Source organism: Ciconia boyciana, chromosome 11 (genome assembly GCF_034638445.1).
Source record: "Ciconia boyciana chromosome 11, ASM3463844v1, whole genome shotgun sequence".
NCBI classification, from domain to species: Eukaryota; Metazoa; Chordata; class Aves; order Ciconiiformes; family Ciconiidae; genus Ciconia; species Ciconia boyciana.
In genome coordinates, this window is record NC_132944.1 from 13,628,359 (window position 1) to 13,650,500 (window position 22,142).

Genomic DNA, 22,142 nt, shown 5'->3' on the forward strand with positions numbered 1-22,142 from the left:
AACGAAGGTACTAATTAGTTGCTGCCCCATCACAACGGATGGTTGCAAGTTGCCGTTGCAAATCTTGCATCAAAGAGATCATCTCTGTATTTTGTTTTGTGTCTAGGCGTCAAAATTTAGGCAAGAGTTTATGGCACTTCTGGAGCCATTGAACTGCTCTTGTGATGGTTATAAATAATTTAAAAAATCCAAGGAAAGTAAAGAAAGGCCAAACCCTAACACATTACTCTGTGTTGTCCAGTGTATTAACTCAGTATTGTCCTTCCGCAATAGTCTGGCATCATGTATGTGGACAGAAATGTGAACTCTCCCCTCGGAAGTAACTAAGAATAAGTGAAATTTCTGAAAGGCAGTTCTACTCCTGTCTAAAATTGGAAGCATGAAGTGGAAGGTTAATAAGACGAGAACCCTGTGAACCTTGTGGTTACGCTCGCATTTAGCCACCCAACTGAGGAGGGGTGAGGGAGCCGAGCCAAAACCATCACAGAGAGTCCAATCGGATCACTGTAGGCATTCTTGTTTTCAAAGTTGGTAGGAAATGGTTTTCTTAGGAAAAAATGGAATTTATGTTCTTTTTTTTTTTTTTTTTTTTTTTTTTTACTTTAGGAGCCAGTTTTCTGATCTCCACTTAAGGTGATGAACTTGTACTGGCCTAGAATTTCGGGTCTCTATTTCACTATTTTTCATGAGCTGTAGTTTGTACATTTGTTGGCAAATTACATGTTTTTGCAGTCCTGCATGCCTCTTGCTTTTAAGGAAAGCAAGGAAGAAAGAAGGAAGCTGTGTTACATTTAAATGCTCTTTAGATTCCTTTGCATATGCTTTTGTATATTCTTGACCGATCTTGCTTTGTTTTATGTGTTTGTAGCATTTTTCTTACACTTTGTGCAATCATTAGCATTAATGGGGATTTGCGAGTGTAACAAGAGAACATACCCCAGAGTGTATTACTTAATTTCCCTTTGAAGTGGAATGAAGTTGTCCAATTGGCCATATGCTGTGATTTGCCATTGTTACGAGTAGTTTTTGACTCCTTGTAGAGTAGGTTAATCTTTCCTAGGGAGCCTACAATTAATTATGTTGGATTGTATATGGCATAGATAGATAGATGCCACCTTTAAAAGTGCCAGTAGGTTTCTGAGGCACCTTTTCTAAGCCAGGAGCAAGAGGTGCACAATATAAATGCACAAGAACCATTTGCCCTTGCAAAAATTGTGCACTCACATGATTAGTGAGGCATAGTATTAAATTATTTGAGCTTTGTGCGTAAATATATACCGAGAGAAGCCTTGTAACTGGGGATTTTGAATATAGTTTTCTTCTTTATGGGCCAAATACTCTGCTGTAGATCAGGCTAAGAGTATTTTGGTGGAGCCTGCCCAGGCATAGCAGCTGAAGAGCTAGTCCTCCTTGCATGTGTGTTGCACTGTCCCACACCCAAAGAAATGCCTCCTCATGTTTTATGGGTGGACTTTGCAGCTTGATTGGAAATAGAAACACAGTAAACAGCAACTGTGTCTCAGAAATATCCCCAGCAACGCAAACTGTCGCTATTTCAGCTTCTTTCCAAGGCCCCTTCTTGGGGGGCTGATCTGCAGCTATATTACAAGCACTGTAACATAAGCTGCAGCAATGACCCTGGAAAATCTGGTACGGCTAACAAATATCTGCAAAACCTTGTTTGTATGTGTGTGTGCTTACGTTTAAGATGCAAACTTGTATCTGAGTGTGTTTGGCTCCCTGCAGTATATAGCTGCAGAGCTATTTGTAAGATCTTGGAAGAGATTGGTTTGTAGTCTGATATTTTTTTTACTGTGTTTTTCTCACTCTGATGTTTATTAACATCTTCCCTGATGTCCAGTTACAAGGGGTGGGCACATAAAAGTTTACATGGAAATACATTTCTCTGTAAGTGCTCTCTCCTTGTGATTTCTTTGCAGCTTTAAACCAAAACCAGTTCCGTCCTGTTTCATCCTGTACCCTTCAGACCTGATAGAGAGGAAGGGATATTTCGCTTTCGTCTAAAATCCACCTTGTCCTTTGCATTTTCCACTTTTGTTTGCTTGTTGATTTGAAGTAGTGGGTATGATGAGCAGTCAGAGCCCTGTTGGGAGCCCACTGCCAGGGAGAGCATCCTGGCTTACCCTTGGGATAGCCCTGACTCCTGCTTTTTATTCCTGCTTTTCCCCTCTGAACACACCGGCACATCTGAAAGTCTCCTTGCTGACCACTAGTGACTTGAAGCACTGAAACAGGAGCTTAGAGTCAAGGCTGACTATTTTCTCTTCTGCTTCACTCTGCCTGAGCTGGGACCTGTAGCCAGGCTCTCTGGATGCGGTTCAGTGCATTCGGGGACATGCTGGACATGAAGGATTTGCCTGTTTGCTAAAAGAGCTGCCTGCGCCTGCAGCAGCCGGCAACGCTTTGGGCCGGTTGTGTTTTCCTCGGCAAAGAGCAAAAAGAGGGCAGATGGGAATATGGAGGGCATCTTGTTAGACTGAGCTGAGGAAGATGGAAGGGCTGAGCTGCGATGCTGATTCTGTGTCCCTGGGGCCAAGATGTGTGTGTGGGAGAGCAATGCACCTCCATCTTCTTGCTCCCACCTTTTTTTCTTAATGGTTTTGTGATGCTCTGAGTTTGGAGACACACTTGCAAGCCAGCCGCCTTGGAAGGGCTTCATGGTAGACAGGAACTTTGTCAGGAGTTTGTTTATATCCTTTCTTGTCCAACTTAACCTTAAAGAGCAAGCTAACAAGGTGCTGTAATAATTGTTTCAAAGCAGTTTTGGAAGAGCAGCTCTGTTGTAATGGTTTTAGTTTTGCTGCACAGCCACCCCCTGACCTGCCTTGTTTTTTCTAGTTTAATTCTGTCCCCTGCCACAGCTAGACTGTGTAGGGCAGACCTTCACATCCTTAACCAAGGCATTTAAAACTGATGAGCGGTTTTGGAGTGCCTAACTTACGGGCACTGAGATTCCAGAATAAATAGATGGATTTTGGGCAAAGTCCTTGTTCTTCATAGCAGATTCTGCTAGTTGGGTTTGCTTTGGTTTGGTTTGCAAAGGTTTGACAGGGAATGTCTTTTTCTGCCTTTCTAAGGGTCTTTGTCCTGCCTCTCAAAGACAAATGTACCAAATACTGCAGTAAAAACAGGCCCTACCCAGAATTACTTGTCTGGTTCCTTTCCCTGGTGGAGCTTTTACCCTCTGCAATGCAAATAGTATGTTTGCAACACTGGATATCTTAGCTTGAATACAGGATGTTTTAAAAAAATAGTTTGATACCATGTGTGCTGGTTAGCCAAAAAAAAAACATTAAAAAAAACAGTTTGGATGTAACTATGTGTAAATTGAGCTGAAGGAGTGGTTCTTGTTTATTCTGCTACCCCATCCCAGTAAGGCCCGTCGGCTGACACGGTGCTGTGCTGGAGCTCCAGCAGGTCCTGGGGTAGTTTGAGAGGAAAATACGGGAGTTGCACTAAACCACCTGAGAGGGAATTACTGCTAGTACAGCCAGCAGCCACATTTAACCTTTGGTATGTCATCGTAACACGCAATATTTTAGGAGTGTTAATTGTTATTTTGGGTACCCTAAGGAGGGAATGTGTACTGTCAGCTGTTGTGGAAACAAATCAAAAGACAGCCCTTTCCTAACCAGTGCAAAAGGAAACACGTTTTCTGCTTAATTTCTACTAAAAAAGGAAATTATTTTGAAGAACACTTTTTTTTTCCTGTTGTCACATTGTATTTCCCTTCATCCTCCTTTCCCAGAATCTTCTGTGTATCTAAATCCATTAAAATAATGGTAGCTGGGAAGGAAAGAGTAAGGCCAGGAATTAGGTGCCAAGTGGATATTTACAGCTGCCCTCCTCCAAGCATCCTGTTTTCTTCAACACTGAGTCTCTTCTCCATGAATCAGACCTTTTGTAGATGAAGGAACCTCTCTGAAATGTCCAAGGTTGAGGAAGTTTTTGTGTGCATGAATATGGGTGTACACCTCTGTACATGTCTGTCAAAACTGTGACTTTTGTGATTAACATTTTGTCTTTCATGATTATTTTGCACTACTGTCCAGTGATTTCTTTCTAAAAGGCTTCTGTTGTGAACCATTAATGTCGGTGGGCTCGGCTACTGCTTAAGTGTGGTGGAGAGGAGTGGGAAGAGGGTATGACTTTGCAGAAACATAGGGTTACCTCCAACCGCAGAAATCAGGCTGTAAAAATGATGAATATATCTCTTCTGTCATCCATAGATCTGACAGTTTTGTATAACTTATGAATTAAACATCTGGGAGGTGTATATTTTCCCCCCCCTTTCACAGTCACCAAAGCCGAGGCAGATAAGCCATGAAAATAATTTTCAGTCACCCAGTAATGTTGCAGCAAGTTTTGGGAGCAGATCCCTGGAATGTCTCTCAACAGAAATGGCAGAATTGCCATTAGCATTAGTGAGATCAAGGTGGCAGCCGGTGCTATGCCTTAACCACAAGACTTTAACCTTCAACTCCATGCAAAACAGACAGGACCTTTACTGCAGAGGTCTCATTGGAAAGATCCTGACAAAGTAAACAGCGTGACACTTAATTTATCTACCCCAGAAACATGAAGGGCTCAGTCGACCTGATGGGATCTGTGGTTCCAGGGAGTCTAGGTATTTAAAACCCGATGCTCAGCCTGCTAAGCCATCCCCTGCAGCTTTCCTTAGTGCATAAGATATGAAAAAATCTCCTGTCCTGCACACAGATATTAAATTGGATACTCTTTCACCCTGCCACGATAAGAAACGCGGCAGAGAGATGCAGGAAAATGGAATGCTGCTTAGAAAGAAAGTATATTTGAATCTAACATAAAAATTGGTGAGATAGGAGGATTTTCAGTGCTAGTAGCAATACCCTCCCCAATGAGTTGCTGAAAATTCAACTCTCCCTGTAGTTTTTGCACTGGATTGTGAATAAAAATGGTTGTGATTGATGAAGCGTTTGGTGTCTCACTGTAAGTTGGTCAAGAGGGACTTCTAAATCACCCAAATGAAATATTGCATTATCATGAACAGTAATATGTAACTGTTAAGTATGCCGTTGCTTATCATAAGCTCAAGCTCCTTTGGAGCTCTACCCAGCAAGGAATCTTTGTGAGCATTGGAGCAGAGAGCCTCTGCATGGCCCGGCAGTGCCACGGGGCTGTGCCCATCCCCTCTCAGGTGGGACACACTGATTTTGGAAGGACCGTTCTGCTGCACTCCAGGCATGGCCTGCATCCTCACAGGGAGAGGGCAGGTCAGTTGAGGCAACAGGGTCAGAGGGGGTTGCTTCTGGGTTTTTAGAGAGACTGGAAGAAGGAAAAGGCAATATGCCTTTGTTTCCTGAAGGGCATGGACCCATTAGTCAGTTGCAGAAAGCCTTAGGTGATAAATTACTCCCTTCTCTATGGGGCTCTTTACATAGTTTTATTGCATATTGGGGGTTTATTGTATAAAGCTTTTTACCAGTTCTATGCATAGGATAGAATACAAGAAAACAAAGTTGATGTTTCATGGGGAACCAGCAACATAGCATTAAAAAAAAAAAAAGTAATTTCTAGTTTCTTTACTGACACCAAGTAAGAGTCCAATGTTATTCCTATTAAAAAAAAAAGACTCCTAGACTAGAGTGACCTACACTGCCTGTCGAAAAGCCCTGCTGTTCCCAATACAACTAAATGCCAACCCTGTTGGGTTGAAGTTTTCTATGTCCAGAACTTTCCACAAAGACCTTGCAGCTGTTTCTCAGAAAAGGATTAGAGAAATGGATGCTGCCCTGGCTGTGCAAAAACACACTTCATGCTGGTTAGCCAATAAGCATTAGGATTTTCCATGTTTTGGGGCTAAAATGTGGAAATGGGCAGGGAGGTCACACTGAAGTCAGGGGTTTTGCTTTGGTCATAGCTGCACAACTTGATCTCAGGTTGGCCAACCTACAGGTCTCCAAAAATGTTCCAAACTGCACTAAACCCTCTAGTTCCTCTGTAATGGACAAAAAATGTATACACCCCCCCCCCCCGCCCCAAAAAAAAAAAAAAGATAGGTGACATTGACATGCTCAGGCAGTCATGGTTCATTTCTCTCTCTGGCCTCCTTGTCCCTGTCTGCTCATTTTCCTGCTGCCTGAGCTGGTGATGTCTCCTCTCTATTCAACTTCCTCTACCCCTGCCTGCCGGCGGGGGTCAGAGAGGAGGAGGAGGCGGCAGTAGGTGGGGAATGGTGCCACACACCTACCTCCCACTGAAGTCTTTTACCTGCTTGTTCTCATGTCTGTGCTCCAATGCATGGGAACTCGGTGGCTTCTCGAAGAAGGTGGTCAGGATTGCTCACCATGGTAGATCAGTGATGTTCCCTGTCTCTGTTTTTAGGAGTGTCCTGGCAGTTTTGGGTTAAGCTTTTTTTGCCAGAATTTGGCTTGTGGCAGAATGCCCTACAAGGAAGAGTTCAGTGCAAATGGTTACAATTTGGCAAATTTACTAGTAACTGAAAACAAGGTCATTAAGATGGGACGTGTTGTGTTGGGTGGTGTTAGTGGTCGCACCTATAGGATACTGTTAAGTGTGCACGCACATGCACAGTGCTGGGAGGCTCTATACAAGTATGCATGTATCATGTTATAAAATACTAATGTTTTAAGCAGTGTAAAGTTAGAGGAAAGCCTTCCATGTGTGTCAGAGGCTGGGACCCTGCTGGGGTGAAGTAATACTGCATTGGGGGTTGGAGGAAGACGAAGGAGAAGCCCTTTGCTTGCGCTCATGTGGGATGCGCCACGCTGCTCACTCCCAAGCGAGCGTGAAGTCCTTTGACTTGGCTCCACAATGTCTCTAAGGTATGGAATAAATGCGTCCTGCTCCTGACGGTTTCATTGCACGGTCAGGTCAGAAGGTTGATGTTCAGCAGTAGAGTAGAGGGAATTTTGTGGACACTAGCAAAAGCTGCTGTGGGAACTTGCAGCTGCACACCTTGGTTTTGCAGCCGGTGTTTCCGTGCTAACGCAGCGAGGCTCAGCGGCGCAGTGGCCTAACTGCGTGGCCATGGCTGAGGAGCCTCCATTTGACAGCGTGCAGTATTTACAGCATGGAGCAGCCGGCCCTGCTGTTGATCGCCCCCCATCAATAGTAATCTTAACTCATGCACCTAAACTGAAACAGTCATTAAACTTTTATCTGAATAGGAAAGCTTCACGTTTTCTTGACAGAACAGATTCCGTGGCTGCTAATTTATTACTGCAATTTAAGAAACAGACGTCTGTCTGACATGTGCCATGTAGTTCAGTAGGTCACTAGTGACATCATACTTAAAATCGTTATCTTTGCAAACTGTGCATTTCGGGTAAAAGCTTTTATTTATAGTGAGTCATTAAAATTGAGATCTGATATTTACTTTTCCTCTGATTAGGTTAAAGAGTGAATATGAGCAAAAAGTACCCTCCTGTTACCACCAAGCAGTTTACAAACTGTGCTATTCACATGCAGCCTTTTTAAAGGAATTATGTTAAACCATTATGGGCTTAAATGGTATGTGTTAGTTAATACATTTGTGTTTTCACTGCTAAGACTGGATTCAACACTGATTGATGTCACAAGGGGTATATTTTATTTCTTCCTGCTCCCTTATAGGTTCTCGTCCTCATCACAGAGCAGGTAAAGCCTGTGGTCCATGCTGGAAGTGCTAGCTTTGCAGAGAAGTGCTGCGTTACCAGGATTATGAGACTTTTGAAGGGGTTGGTGGGTTGCCTCTGCCAGTCTGAGGTTGTGGTACCAGGAGGACTGAGGCAGCCCAGGTTCTTGTCGACGTGTGAGCATTTTGCTGGGCTAAATTTTGAATCATCTTGTTGCCCAGCCCCTGATGTGATGTGTGTTTTAGTCAAGGCAGGAGACTGCTAACACAGTAAGGTGCTTCTCTGTAGAGCATGAGCTGCTGTAAGCCACATATGAGGTCCCCAAAGGATGCACTAAGCTGCATCGTAGGATGTCATCACCAAATCACCCATCATCTGCTGAGCCAGAAAACCTACTGCCCATGTCTTATGGGGCAACACAGACCTAAAGAGCCAGAGACAACAGCCCTCTTCAAGGATCAAGTTCTTGGGGTGTCCATGAACTCTTCTCCCACGTTCCCGCATCCTCCCCTACTGCCATCTTATCTCTGATGTCAAATGCCCCTACCTGCAGCCACGCTGAATGTGATATTCTGTGAGTGCTTAAAAATAGTGAACATGAGTGCTGGTACCTTTTCCACACCTGGTTTCTCCGTGGAAGTACCAAGGTGGTATGGGGTTGCCCCCGGCCCAGCAGCATGGCCTCAGCAGGACCTGAGCCCCCTCTCCGGGGAGCCCCCCTGCCAGGGGCTTCTCACTCGACTGCAGACTATGCCCCTCTTCATGAAGGTTCATGAGGGGAGAGAAGAACCCTTCAGAATTGAGTGGCTGTTTAATAACTGTAATGAAAATGATTTTTGACCAAAAATTATATATTACCAGTTGGCTGAACTGCACAGTATACTTTCTTAATATTAGATAGGGCTGGGTTGTTTTTTTCCCCAGATCTTAACTGCTAAGATCAGTGGCCCATTTCAATTTTTATTGAAACAAATAAACCCAATAAAAACACTTATGCTGAGAGCTGAAGCTCCACAATAAAAAAAATAAAAATTACTCTGTATTGAATTTATTGATTTATTTATTTACTCCAACTGGAAAATTGAGTATTGTGTTAATGTATTTTATAAGAATCACAGTGCTCGATGAAATGGCTAATTTATTTTAGCGTATACATAAATAGCTAGCAATTTTCAGTGAGATGGGCTAATGAAAATGATGCTATGAAATTGTCTATAGTATGAGGAGTGATGGAGTCAAGTTATTATTGGTTGAGTGCTACGACGTAGTGAACTGGCCATCATGTCTTTGAACTTTTGAACTGCTACTTGGTCGTGTGATTTATTGATTTTGATATCGGCGTGTTAAGTTAACTTTGTGTTTTTGTTGGGGGAGGTTGCACACGCGCCATAGATGAGTAACGCGCTGTGTAATTTTATAGATGTTTAGGTTAAACAAGATGGTTGAAAAATTTAAAGTGTGTTAACAGAGCAGGCTTACACCATGTGGAAAGGCAGAGAGAGATGCTTGTAGGTACCATTAGATGTCAACACTGATGTTCTGATTGCTGCGGATTAGCTGAGTACAAGCGAATTTGGCAGGGTAAGTGTGCATCATATTTGTCAGAGAAACGTTGCCTTTGTTCTAAATTAAGCGCGTGATCTCATAGCAACTTTGTTCGCCTATCTACCTTAAACCTCTCCTCGCGGCGTATCTTATCACGCCAGTGCCTGGTACAGGCAGAGAGCATCAGCGATCTCTTTTTGTCAGCCCTTTCCAGAGGAGCACTCCATTTTGCCGGCCATTGAGCGGTGGAGGATGCTAACTGGTGGTGCAAACAGTTCAGCAGCTTGTGTTGGACTGTTGCACCAGTGAGCTGCCCCGATCCACCGTCACCAAGACATGCAAACTTGTTTCATCTTCTAGCTGTAATTCCCTCGCAGGCTGGCTGCTAGTGCTGAGCCTCGGCACGCAGTGCTCGCCAGCAGCTGCCTCTTCCCTCGGTGCGAGGAGATGCTACACTTGTTGTTCTTGGTAATTTGCTTAGGACGTGGGATCGAGGTATTAAAATAATATTGTTCAACTGAAAGTGTTTTCCTACTGCAGAACTTTTTTGACTGTGCTGGTAGGGGAACCTTTGCATGGTGACTGCTCTGAGTTCTGTTTCTGATTAAACCGAATAACTTGACACCTGCATTTTACAATTTGCTTAAAGTGCTTTATCCTTTCAAAGTGATTTCAAAGCTTTAAAGCCAGCAGACTTGCAGGGGTTTGCACAACTTAGCTCATCCCACTGGTTTGCTGCGATTGTGTAAAACGCGACTGGACTTCTCTAACCTACTTGCCCCCTCCTTTCAAAATGGCAATTTTAATGCCTGTGCTCCCCATCCCCACTCACCCCCTCGTTCTGCCGTGGGTCTCAGAAATGCATGCGGGCATTATTTATTGTATTTTGTTTTTCAATTATTAAACTGACATCTCTTTATTTGGATGTTAAAAGCGCTCCCCGTCCCTCTGTGACCCAAAACATTTTCAGCAGTCTCACATTGAGAAACTGGGAAGCTGGTACCACTTGCCTCTCCCCCTACCCCGTTCCCCCCCCCCCTATTTTTTTGTTTTTAAATTTTAAAAAAGATGGCCTGTTCAAGCCAGAAAACAAAACTAGTGGGAAAAGGCTAAAAACAGGACCGACACCAACACTATTAGCTGGGGAAAAAAAAAAAAATTTCCATTTCATTGCAACTATGTTATTGTTTACTTTGCCATACACATCCTAATATGGTTACCTCCCTGTCAAAGCGGCCGAGCCGGGCTGAGGGGCCCCCTCGGGGAGACGCTTCCAACTGCTGCTCAGACAATAAGAAACAAACGGCGCAACTCCACAAAAGGGCTGCCCGGAAAATAAGTGTCAAATAAATCCTGCAGAACTCTTCCTTCCCGGCACCCGGCCCCCCCCGTATGTAACCTGCGCGGTGCCCGGCGGGGCTGGGGGGCGGCGGGGCGCGCTGGACGCGGTCGTCTCCGTGGCTCTGCCCGCGGATCATCCCGCGAGTGGGGCCGGGGCGGGGGGGGGGGTGAGGGGGGGGAGCGCGGAGGGGCCCCGCGGCGGGACGGCTCCGCGCCCGCGCAGCGCCGCGCGCTGCCAGGTGCCGCCGGCGGAGCCCCCCGGGCCGCCCCGCTGCGCGGCGGCGGCGGCTCCCGCGGCGGTGCCGGTTGTTATCTGCAGCGCCAGAACAAAGGTAGGTTGTTCAACTCCGCGCTCCGGGGGAGGGACAAGTTATTTTTGGAGGGTTGTCTTCCCAGTGCATGACTGGTTGACCTAAAAGGAGAAGGGAAGGGGAAAAAAAAAAAAAAATCAAACCACCAAACCCCTCGGCGGAGTCGAGGAGCGAGCGGGCGTGCAGGGGAGCAGCTTTGTGGAGCGTAGTTTTATTTTTATGCAACTTAAAGAAGCCGGATCCCCCTCCCCCCCTTCCCTTCCCTCCCCCCCGTAAAATGCCCTGCTATTTCCAGAAAATTGGCGTTGCTAAAATATTTTAATCTGTGTACTCTATTTTATTATTTTAAATATTGATTTTTTTTTTGCATTTGTGATTTTATGTGCACATATTCCTCTTAGCAGCTATGAATTTCTATGAATTCTAAATAAGCTTTTCTAGGGATGAAACGTGAGGGGTATTTTTACACGAGGATTTAAACTTTTCGGTTGACATAATCTGAAGGTACCGCAGCCTTTTCTGTGACTGTCCAAGTGCTTTCGTGCCCTGCGAGGAGTTATCACATTTCTTAAACCATCCCTTTATGTCATCTTTTTTCTTTCCTCTTTTTTTTTTTTTTTTTTTTTTTAAGCCTCTGTGTTATTCAGCTTCAGTGGATGCTTTTTTTTTTTCCTGCAAACTGAAACGCTCTTAGGTTTTGCTGTGCTTCTCGGTTTGTTTTGAAAACGTAGGAAAATATTAATACAGAGGCGTAAAAAGAAACACTGGTGCGTCTTCCCTTCAGGGGAGTCGGCAAACCTGTCCGCTTTCACGCCAGGAAGTACAGAGAGCAAATCCATAATTCAGTGCAAGAGCAAATGAATTCACGGTGATAGATACGATGGGTATTATGTAACTTAATAAGAAATACATTTTTGATCGTAGGAGCGGACACTGTGCTTGTAGGTATAAATATAAAATCTGGGTAAGTCGGTGGAAGAGCGCTTCTTCCAGCCTGTATTACGCAGCATTGTCTTGAATCCCTAATTCTTACAGGGTTTCAGAAGGGAAGCAGCTTCTTCCTAATTTGAGTATCATTCAAAAAATCTTTTAAATACCTGTTGTGTACTTGGTTGCTTTAATTGTCTCTCCCTCTTCCTGACTCTGCTGCCTGCCTTCCCCAGTTATTATGGGATCTCTAGATTTATTTTTTTTTTAAGTCTTAGTTCCAGAGCAAACCTGGATAGCTAAGCTTTTCTTTCCTTCTTTTTCTTTTTTTTTTTCCTCCTTAAAATATTATTTCTTACATATTCCTGGAGATTTCTTTTCTCTGCTTTTTTATTTATTTTTCTGTTGAGCTGTGCAGCCTGACCTGTGCGAATCAGAAGCTCATTTTAAGATATAAGACCAAGTCAGATAATGGAAATAAACTTTTGTGCCCCCAAACTTTTATCCGATAAAAGTGGGATTTTTTCCTTAAAAAAAAAAAAAATACATTGCAGCTCAGTAGTGGTAAACACAAATAAATGTGTTTTGTAAAATCAAAGGGTGTCTTTTAAACACATTTCTGTTTTTTGCTTTTTGGGCCATGTAGGGGATGATAGGAATTAGTAGCCTTTAATTAGACGTGGAGATATTCACATTTTACAGGGATTTATGTTAGAACATGGAATGGCGGGTGGCTTGTTTCCTCATTATGAATACTCCCTGCACATAATGAGGTTCATCATTAGTTGATGGAGTGAATTTGCCCTAGCTCTACCTTGAAAGGCACATAATTTACATACTACTTCAGAGCTTAGGCTTTAATGGATTCCTCGATGAATAAAATGAAAAGCTACTTTCTTTAAATTTTTGAACAGTGTTTTGATAATACGGATTTAATAAGACATTCAATTTCCTTGTTAAGTATATTTGAAAGTGCATTCCCAATTTCAGCACAAAATGTACTTCCCCATGTCGCTTCCCATAATATTGGGTAATACATAATCAAATATATCAGTGTAAACATTTTGGGGGACGTAGAGGGATTGTTTTACTCTGTGTGTGCAAGGTGGCACTGGGCTGCTCTGGCCTGGTACCCTTATGGTTCCTACCAGCCCCAAGTGTGCTAGAGCTCACCTCTGCCGTTAAACTACCACAGAGCAGGCTTGCTCCCATGTTAAAGCTCATTCTGCCTGAGGAGAGTTTTAACTGTATATTTATTGTATATATTTGCAGTGATGGATCTATGGAAATGTGTTGCTGGCTGTCAGGCTGACAGTGACAAACCCGCCGGTCCCACCTCCCTATTTATTTTAATGAGATGAGAACAGCAAAAACTTCTCTGGTGCAGTTCCACCTCTGAAACTGCTGCGTAGATATGATTAGATTAGAGTAAATTGAATTGTAGGCTGCCTAATGTGTTATCATGTCATCAGCTTACTCCAGCCCTGGTCTCCAGCATAGAGTTAGCAAGACTTCTTCTTCTTCTTTTTCTTCTTCTTCTTCCCTTCTTGTCCTCTCCACGCGTGGGTGGGGGCCGCAGTGCTGTGCATGTCCCGTGTGTGGGGCAGGTTGGGCACGGCCAGCACCTCTCCCCTCTGACACTTGCCAGTGCAGCGGTGGAGTCGGAGAGGCAAAAAATATGAAGTGAAGGCTTGTTTTGATAGAATGTTTTATTACCTGAAAATGATGAGCATATATTAACATTAACAGAATAGTCTGTGTCGTTCTTTTTTAGGCAATTTACCTCCGCTACAGACCTGTCTGCTTCAAAATCTTTCTCTGTTCTAAAACATATATTTGTTTAGGGAGTTTTCATTGAAGTGTACATGACAATTACAGCTGTTCATTAACAAAATTGGGTATTTGTTTTAAACTTTAACCAATCACTTTGATATGCTAATTATGGTGTAATTTAATTTGAGCCCTGTAATGATGATGCCGTTATTATGGACATAAATGATGCAGTTAAGCTGAGAGTAATCTCATTTGCATACTGTACATGCCAGTAAATTAAGCCCTTTCTTCGACTGCTTCAGCTTTAATTTTCCACTTCTTTTCACACAGCGCCTTTTCAGCCAGTCTCTTATAAGCCCACTTTGTAATAGTGCTGATGACTGTTTGATGTGGAGAGTTGCTGCACCACAATAATGCAAGACACAAGATGTAACATTTAAAGGATTCATTATCTTACTGAGTGTTGCTTTAAGAAGCTGGGATTCACAAGGGTGGAACTGTCCTCTCTGTGGAGGGGTGCGGGTCTTTCCAGAAACAAATGTAATCTTTATTTTTCCCCCTTTTTCTTGGTGTACCCTAATAGTGGAAGGGTTTCAGTAAGACCTTACGGTGTTTCTCAGGAACAAGCCAAAACACCATCATAGCCCTGTTGTACAACATAGAGGGTTTGACCTTCGCTGTAGGATATTCTGTGATGCTCCACTGTTGCAGAAAAGTTACTGGATACGATTTACAATATTGTAGAGATGGGAGAGACCAGATTATTTCTCAGATTGGGTATGCGGGCTCCAAATCTACCTACGTGATATACAGCGATGCAGAATTGAAGTCTGCATTTTTTTTAACTTTTTTTTTTCCATTCTGTTTAATCCTCAGTTTCGCCTTTTGTGGCCCCTGCATGAGTTGAACTTAATATCAGGTTAATTTTGAATTTAAATTTTAAAAAAAGGCATTCATGCTTCGTTACGCCTGCTGATACTAGTGAAAACCTGGGTTTTGAAAGTATAAAGTCACCAACACCAAGCAAAAATGAACTGCGTAAGTGCTGACTTAGATGGTTAATCTTTTCCAATTTACCATGTTGTCATTGAGCTAAAGTATTCTCATAACACTGTGGCATACAAAGAAATCATGTGAAATAAACAGGGCTCTTTTTATAGCTGCTTACTATTATGGTTAGATATTTTCATAGTTTAATACCTCTGGAAGTAAAGCCCGTCTCAAGTTTTTAGCAGCAGTTGGCCTCTCAGAAAGCCATTGTTGTGTGGGTAACCAAGTTAACTAAAGATTATTATTAAAACCTTGCAATCCTTTCCTTACACAGGGTCCCATGACCAAAAATAGCTTCTGCAGTTGCCCACAAACATGCAAGTTAATAACTTCCTGGGTGAATAGTGTAAAAACTGCTGACTTCCAAAGTGTGCACGTCACCCCTGCCTCCACCCCTTTATGGTACGCAGCAAACAAGTGGGAGGGTCCACTGTTTACCAGCTGTCCAGCATTTAACCAGACATCAGTTTTTATGGTTCTTGCCCACACTTGGTCTCAGTTCTGCATTTCTCACATGCCATTTTTTTTCTAGCAGCCATTCCATGGTAGCCTGACCATGCTGCAGCAAAGCGCTGCCTGATGGCGATCTAACTGCCCCGCTGAACTTGTGCCCCCCATTTCTGGGTCAAAAGCACAGTAATCATTCCCAACCAACCTGCTGCTCTGGCCACTAACTATGCTGGCATGTAGGATTTCAGTTCTCCTTGTATACCTCTTCTACGCGTGGCCAGTGCAAGGAAGAGCATCTGTGGAGACAAGTAGAAGCACAGAACACGCCATGGTTCTTGGCTTTCACAGAGCCCCTGCTTTTTACCTAAAACAGAGGAGTTTAGATGGTGACATATGCCAGCCAGTTCTTCAGGGTGGACTACACCAGAGTGCAATGTCAAATCTTGGGATCCACCTCTGAAACAAAATGTGCCCAGAAGAGGAAAGGCTTCCCTCGTTCCTTCTCCGAGGCTGTCAGCCTAGACATGGGGTTTGTACATGAGCGCACATGGGAGACAAAAATCCAGCAACCATTTCCTTGCCTTTTGTGCTCAGAGCCCAGAGCTACTCAGGTTGCTGATGAAACCGTGTACAGGCTGACTCCACCCAAGGGCACGGGGAGAGAAAGGCTTTCTTAACACAAGGCAATGCAGACCAAGCTCTCCCCAGGAACTCCAGAAGGTCAGAAATGCCCTAGTATAATGTTGGATAATTTAAGCCTTTAAAGCCTATGAAAAGAGAGTTCTTGACTTCATCTATTTTAGCAGTTTCCCTATGGTTCAACCCTTTCTCTTTCTTCTAAAGATAATGTACGTGTTGCTTTAGGATGTCATAGGCTGCAAAGGTGTTGTGTCTTCAGCTTCTGTAGGAATCAGTATGCTCAGCATCTGTCCCTTGGGTCATGGAGAGATTTCTGGCCCAAGCAGACAGATGATGGTAGGATGGACTGAGAGGTGGGGTTAGAGAATCTCTTTGGTGCTTTTCAGTGTTTTGTCGATGTAACGGTGCTACAGTGTGCTGTGCAGAAACTTCAGTGTTAATCTTCTTGGAAGATAAAAATATTTCTTCCAAAGTGATTTCAATACCTTGCCCTTAAAGAAGCTGTGTTGTAAGAGTTGTCTTCATAAAGGACGTTTCAGACATAGTTTTTCCTACCCTCTTTGTCCTAATGAAACACATACCCTTCCTCCCCTCACAGGACCTTATGAGTTTATTCTGGATAAAGAAACTCGTTTATGAAGAAGATTTTCCCTGTATCATCCTCCCTCTTTAATCTGATCCTGGATTGCAATTTTCACTAAGTTTCTCCTTCCACGCTTTCCAACCCATGAACCTTTTCAACCCAATCAGGTGGGAAATTAAAAGTGATACCAGTTCAGACAATGTACTGCGCAGCCCAGTTTGAGCGTTTCTGTGTAATTCAGGATTGCTGATTTCAGAGGAGTTTTTTACATTGGGTAATGGTAGCTCTCTGCAGAAAGTTATTTCAGGGAGTTTTGAGCTTCATGGGAGATGGACTTCTCCTTTTACAGCTTTGTTTACAAACAGCTTTGTTCTTACTGTTTTCCAGCAAAACAAGTGTTTCTTCACAGAAATACTTTTGGTTGAGAGCAAAGCTACTGAACCTCCCTCTAGAATTATAACTACAACAGATTAAAGAGTAATTTATCATATGCTAATATACTTATCCCGTCAAAGTCATGGGCGTCAAGACATAGAAACAAAAATAGACCTCTGATCTCTATCTCTGTAATGCTTTTCAGCATAAAGTCTCTTACTGGTATCCAGAAAAAAAGCTCTAGGAATTTGTGATTGTATTTACCAAAAGCTAAGGAAAACCGTTGTCTGTCACTGAAATTACGCAAGTGCCAAGCTGTTGCCCTTCCACATCTGACTGAACCAAGGTGACTGCAAGTTTTGGAGTGTGAAGATTCCCTTTTCCCATGCTTGTCAGTTTGTTCCTATTTGTAAACACATCTTTTCATGGCTGTAGATGGTGGACAGATATCTGTGATGAGAAACCCTGGAAAGTATCCACAGATGCTTTGCTTTTCCAGCATGAGAGACCCTCCTAGCAGTTCCCAGTGGCAGGCAGCTGGCTCAGCCGGAGAGAATCTTTGAAAGGGTGAGGGTTTGGAACTCCAGGTGAGTCTGCTGTTGCTACTGGTCCTGAGTGTACACAAAATAAAATAGTACAAGTCAAGTAGCTGTTAGGGTTTCTTTAGTCTATAAGACTTTAGTTCTTTTGGCTGCACATGTCCTCTTCCAGCATCAGTTTTTCCTCTGACTGGAGAATATGAATGTCTGTCTAAACTGGCTGAGAGGACAAAGCAATGTGATGGAATCGCATTGAACAAACATGCTTCAAGCAGAAGAGTAAAGTCTATCAAGCAAAGCCGTTAGTAAAAGGACTCGGGATAAACCACACTCTCAGCCCCTTCCCTTGTTCCTGTTATCCCTGTACCACCTGGGGACTATATGGAGCAGCAGTGTAAGTATGCACACGGTGCACGGTCACCAGCTCTTCCCTGCGACGTATGCCTGCTTCAGGTGTGAGTCTTCAGCTCTGGTTGTGTTGAATTTGGCTTTGCGTTGGCTTCTCCTCCAAATAAAACACTTACCCTAAGGATGGCCTTTCAAAAGACCATGTTCTTTTTCCAAAGAACTGCAAATTCTTGAGCTGGGCTGCTTATGTAGTTTCCTGAGACCATCACTTTGAGGAAGCTGACTGAAACAAATGCTGCTTTCAGGTGCGTGGTCTAAATCAAAAGGAGCTCTGTTTGAGTTCTCTGAAGTTCGTCAGGGTTTTACCATTATTAACAACCATATGGTCCCAGGCAATGGTCTTCTGTTTTGCATGGGGGAAGGGCAGTGTCTACTGGCCCTGTGCTCTTCTGCTGCAGGGATACAGCGTGCAAAGGGCAGCCACAAGCAAGGAGGGTTTCTTGATGTGGCTCCTGATGCATGCTTGGTGGCCAAGGCCAGAGGTATCAGAGATGGGGCAGCCAGTCTTGTCCTTGCACAGATGCCTGTGTGGGAGAGACCGACCTGGAGGCAGCCTGCCAGCTGGGGAGACTTGCCTGTTTCTTTGCAAACAGAGTTTACCCTTGGACTTTGGGAGGAACAAGAAGGCTATGTAAGAAAAGTTTCCTAGGCTTCACTGAGCTAAGGCTTGCAGTGTATGGTCAGCAAAGCTTAGAGACCCATAGTTCAGCTCTTCCAGCTGTGGGATGTTTCTTGTGTTCATTGGTGTCTCCTTTTACAAAGGCAAGATTGAATCTGGGTGGATGCGCTACAGCTGGATGAAGGAAGCCAATACGAAGGAATGAGCAGTCTTTTCCAGCGAATGAGGAGCTTTACATTGCTTTTACAATGAAACAAATATAAAAAGGAAGAATTAAATGATAATAAGCTAAATTGGTGCCAAATGTATGGGATTCCATGTGTGTGCAGTAAAGGGAAACCCAGCTCCTGTAGTTTTCCCTTGGAAAATGACTCATTCTGTATTTAGAACCCATGTGCAGGATGACCATATAAATGTGGTTAAACGGCATAGGATTCTGATCCAAGGGGCAAATAAAATAGGAAATAAAATCATTGTTACCATTTCAGATCTTATAGACAGGGAGAATCTTAGCAGCTAGATGGAGAAAAAGCCTTAACATTAAGAGAAGAAAAGAAGAAAACCTCCAGATTTCAGCTTGTTGGGCTCTATAGAAAGAGTTGAAAAATAAAGATGTATTTCCTAGAACCTCTGAATTCCTAAATAAATAATAATTAGAGGGGCTGTGGACAACTTAATCGTTGCCTGAGCTGAATCACAGCAGAAACTGAATTACCAACTTCTGCACAGGAAAATTTACCAAAGTCAGAGCTGTAGCTGGGTTATTTTCACCAAATGTCCAGCACATATGCTGCACTTGCTTTTATTGTTCACCGTTATGGTGTCATGTCTCGCTAGATTGTGCTTTGCTACACACCTCCACCCCCTAACAAACTGGCCCTATATATGCATGTAGGCAGAATATATGGAATTAAGCTGTGTGACAGTGAACTTCTGGGTTTTTTTATATGCTTGACAAATGTTTTTTAAACATGGTATAAATACATTGTACAGTAGAATTGGAGTGTTTGAGGGGCACGTTTTACTCCCAGAAGAAATGTGTGTATTTTGGCTTCATATTCTTCTGTATTTTTTTTTCCCCTACAAGAAATATTTAATAATTTAATGACACCTATGTTTAGATAATACAGGTTTGGACGGTGTTCTCCTCTGTATGTTGCAGAGTTCCTACCAACACGCCTGGACAAACCTCACCACCTAAAACCCTCAGGCCAGATTTTGGCATTCGGTGTCCTCAGAGGGAGGGATTGTAGCTGTTAATCCTGTAATAGTCAGATTCTTCAAGGTAGCATCTTCTGTCCTCCCACGGGTTAGATTCTCAGTTTTACCTGACAGCGTGAATATTTCCCTTCAAAGGCAATGTAAACCCTTCTGCAGGCTCTTCTCATCCTCGCTTCCCCTCACTGGGTCTTGCCCCGGGCACTTGTCTTGTTCCTTGGCCTTTTTGCTGTAGCCATCTTCTTCCTTTCTGGTTCCTTGGAGAAAACACTGTATTTGTAAGGGTCCGTCCCTCCTAAACCCATTCCCTGTGGTCTGCCTGCCTTGCTGCAGACGCCTCTCTGGAGGAAGGGCGAGGGCAGCCAGGCTGATCCCATCGCTCTTCAAGATCGTGAGGTCGTGCATTCAGTCCCCTGGCAGAAATGCCAAAGCCTATTTAGAATCAGATGTGTAAATATTCTGCTCAAAAATACTAATTAAAAAAAAAAAAAAAAAAATCTCGTGGCTGAGTTCTCTGGAGGAATGGGAACGTCAGCGGGCATTGGCTCTCACCTGTTTTGATAAGGCATTTTCAGCAGGTGTTTATAAGCTCTAGATATTTGGGCTAAAAATAGCTTCCCCCTCCTGTTCCCTTCCTGCAGGTGGGCAAGTGGCTCAGAGGCATGGCAAGGGACAGTTACGTTAGCTAGCGACGGGTAAACGCTTCAATACACGCTTGGCCACATCACACCCCTCCACGTGTTAAACTCTCCGATGAATGGGGGCTTTCGCCTCCCTGCGCCCTAGGAGCTCCAGTAGTAACAGCTCATCTACTTTATAGAGCTGTTGTAAGCCCTAATTAACTAGTGGTTGTGCAGCACTTAGTATCCCTCAGATATATGGGCCTAAGAAATGCTGCGAGCTTTTGTTTTTCACCTACAGGGCAGAAGCTCTCTATCCCCCTATGCACCCGAAGCTCCAGCTGCGTTTCAGCATGGCATCGCACCTGAAGGCTATGGGCTTTGTAATGCACTGGGGTGAACTTTGCTTGCACGAGAGGCTTTGATATGTTAGAACAGCCCCTCCAGAAAACTGCAGGAAAAACTTCTCGTTTCATTAGTATTTGGGGTGGAAATACGCTGTAGATTAATCCTCTTTGGAAAGAGATTAAGAAATGTTCTCTCCTCCTCCCTCCTCATGTAAGAGTAGGTAATGTTTATTCTTTCTTTATTAACTACAGACGTCAAAGAAAAAGGACTGTTGCCCTTTGATTTTATTTACAAGGCAAAAGTGAAAACTTGTTTGATCGTATCATGGCTGTTTAGCTTCAGCGTAAGAGTGGAAGGGAACCTGTTTCCAGGTCCTATCATGTCTAAATATAATTTTTCTTCTGTTTAGTTATCTCTGAATTTTAAATGCAGCATCCTTGGCCTTACTTATTTGTCAGGTTGAGTGAAATTGCTTCATGCTCTGCTTACGGAAATAAGCTATTTAAAATGAAATTGTCTCTGAGAGCTAAGGAATTTTTGTGGCTGTCGACTTTGGAGTCCTGACTTTCACAGAAATGATCCATTATGGAGCAAAAGCTGTTCTGAAAACTTGCTTTTGCTTTTCAGCGAGGCAGGAGGAGGTCTGGGGTTTGATAGGCTCTTGTTAACAGTCGTGTTCTTGGGCAAGACAGGTTTTTTTTCTTGTTTCTTGCAGACCTCTCCTAATAAGGTATAACTTGCTGCAAATAGAGGATTACTCACATGAGTTTTACTGCGTGCAGCCAACATGCTCACCTGAGCCATCCCTGCTCAAAATTTTCAATGACGTTCAGTTGCGAAAGTGAAGACCTCCAGCAGCTGTATGCCCTGCTGTAGTGATGCCAGTTGTGAAAACACTAATTTTTCAGGGATCTCTTTGAAAATGTTATTTGTTAACAGAATAAATGAGTAGTTTTCAGCTGCCCACTGATTGCTGCTAGGAGAGTAGTATGTCAGTTTTGGGTTTCTTTGGTGATCTTTTTGCTGCTGAGTTTCACTCGCTGTTTTGTGATACAGAGCTGTTTCTGGATATACTATTGCTTAAATCCTAGATGTGGTTATGTGAGCACAGCAAACTGAAGAGCCCATTCAGGTGCTAAACAACAGTGACTCTTCAAAGAAGAAAACACCAGCAGGGGCACGCTCTCCCCGGGTAGATGGGGTGGAGGGCTGACCTTACATCTGGGAGAGGCTGTGTGCGTTCCAGTGCAGTTTGGTACATAGGTTCAGCTTTCCTGGCACCGCAACAGTTCCTCTCTCCCACTTACCCACACGATTTCCCTGGCAGGTTCCCTGCATTTACTGTCCTAGAGGTAGGTTCAGAGGAGAACACAAAAGCTAGCTGTTTTGGAAACTGTACAGTTTACTTGGCCCCTATTAAACCCTGAAACCGCGCTGTGCCTAACTTGAAAGGCTGGAGGCTTTGCCTGTTTCTAACGGTTCAGCTTTTGCCAGTGGCACTTTCTGCTCCTAAGTATTGATCTCTCTTACACCTTAAAGAACTTAAAACTGGTTAGGAAGCTTTAATTCAGTGCAGTATTGCAGTGATCATTTGCCTTACTTAAATATATGGTGTAAAGACTAGATGATGATCTGAAGTTGACAGGAAGGGTAGTATTAATGAGAGGACCTTGATAATGCAATTAGCCTTGAGAGGGAAGCTTCAGCAGTTTGCACAGCCATCAAAAATGGAAACACTTTTTTGTTATTACAGACTATA

The 22,142-nt window shown here is 43.5% G+C and overlaps 1 protein-coding gene across 12 annotated transcripts in view; it reads left to right on the forward strand.

The window, feature by feature from the left end:
- The window catches only part of FOXP1 (forkhead box P1), a 391,241-nt gene that overhangs the window by 178,914 nt on the left and 190,185 nt on the right, over positions 1–22,142 (forward strand). The window contains exon 1 of one of the 12 annotated variants that reach the window (XM_072876065.1): positions 10,451–10,572. The exons of the other annotated variants lie outside the window; for them this stretch is intronic. The gene's annotated coding sequence lies outside the window, so the exon portion shown is untranslated. Of the gene's footprint in view, positions 1–10,450; positions 10,573–22,142 lie in introns of those variants that run through there. 12 annotated transcript variants of the gene reach the window in all.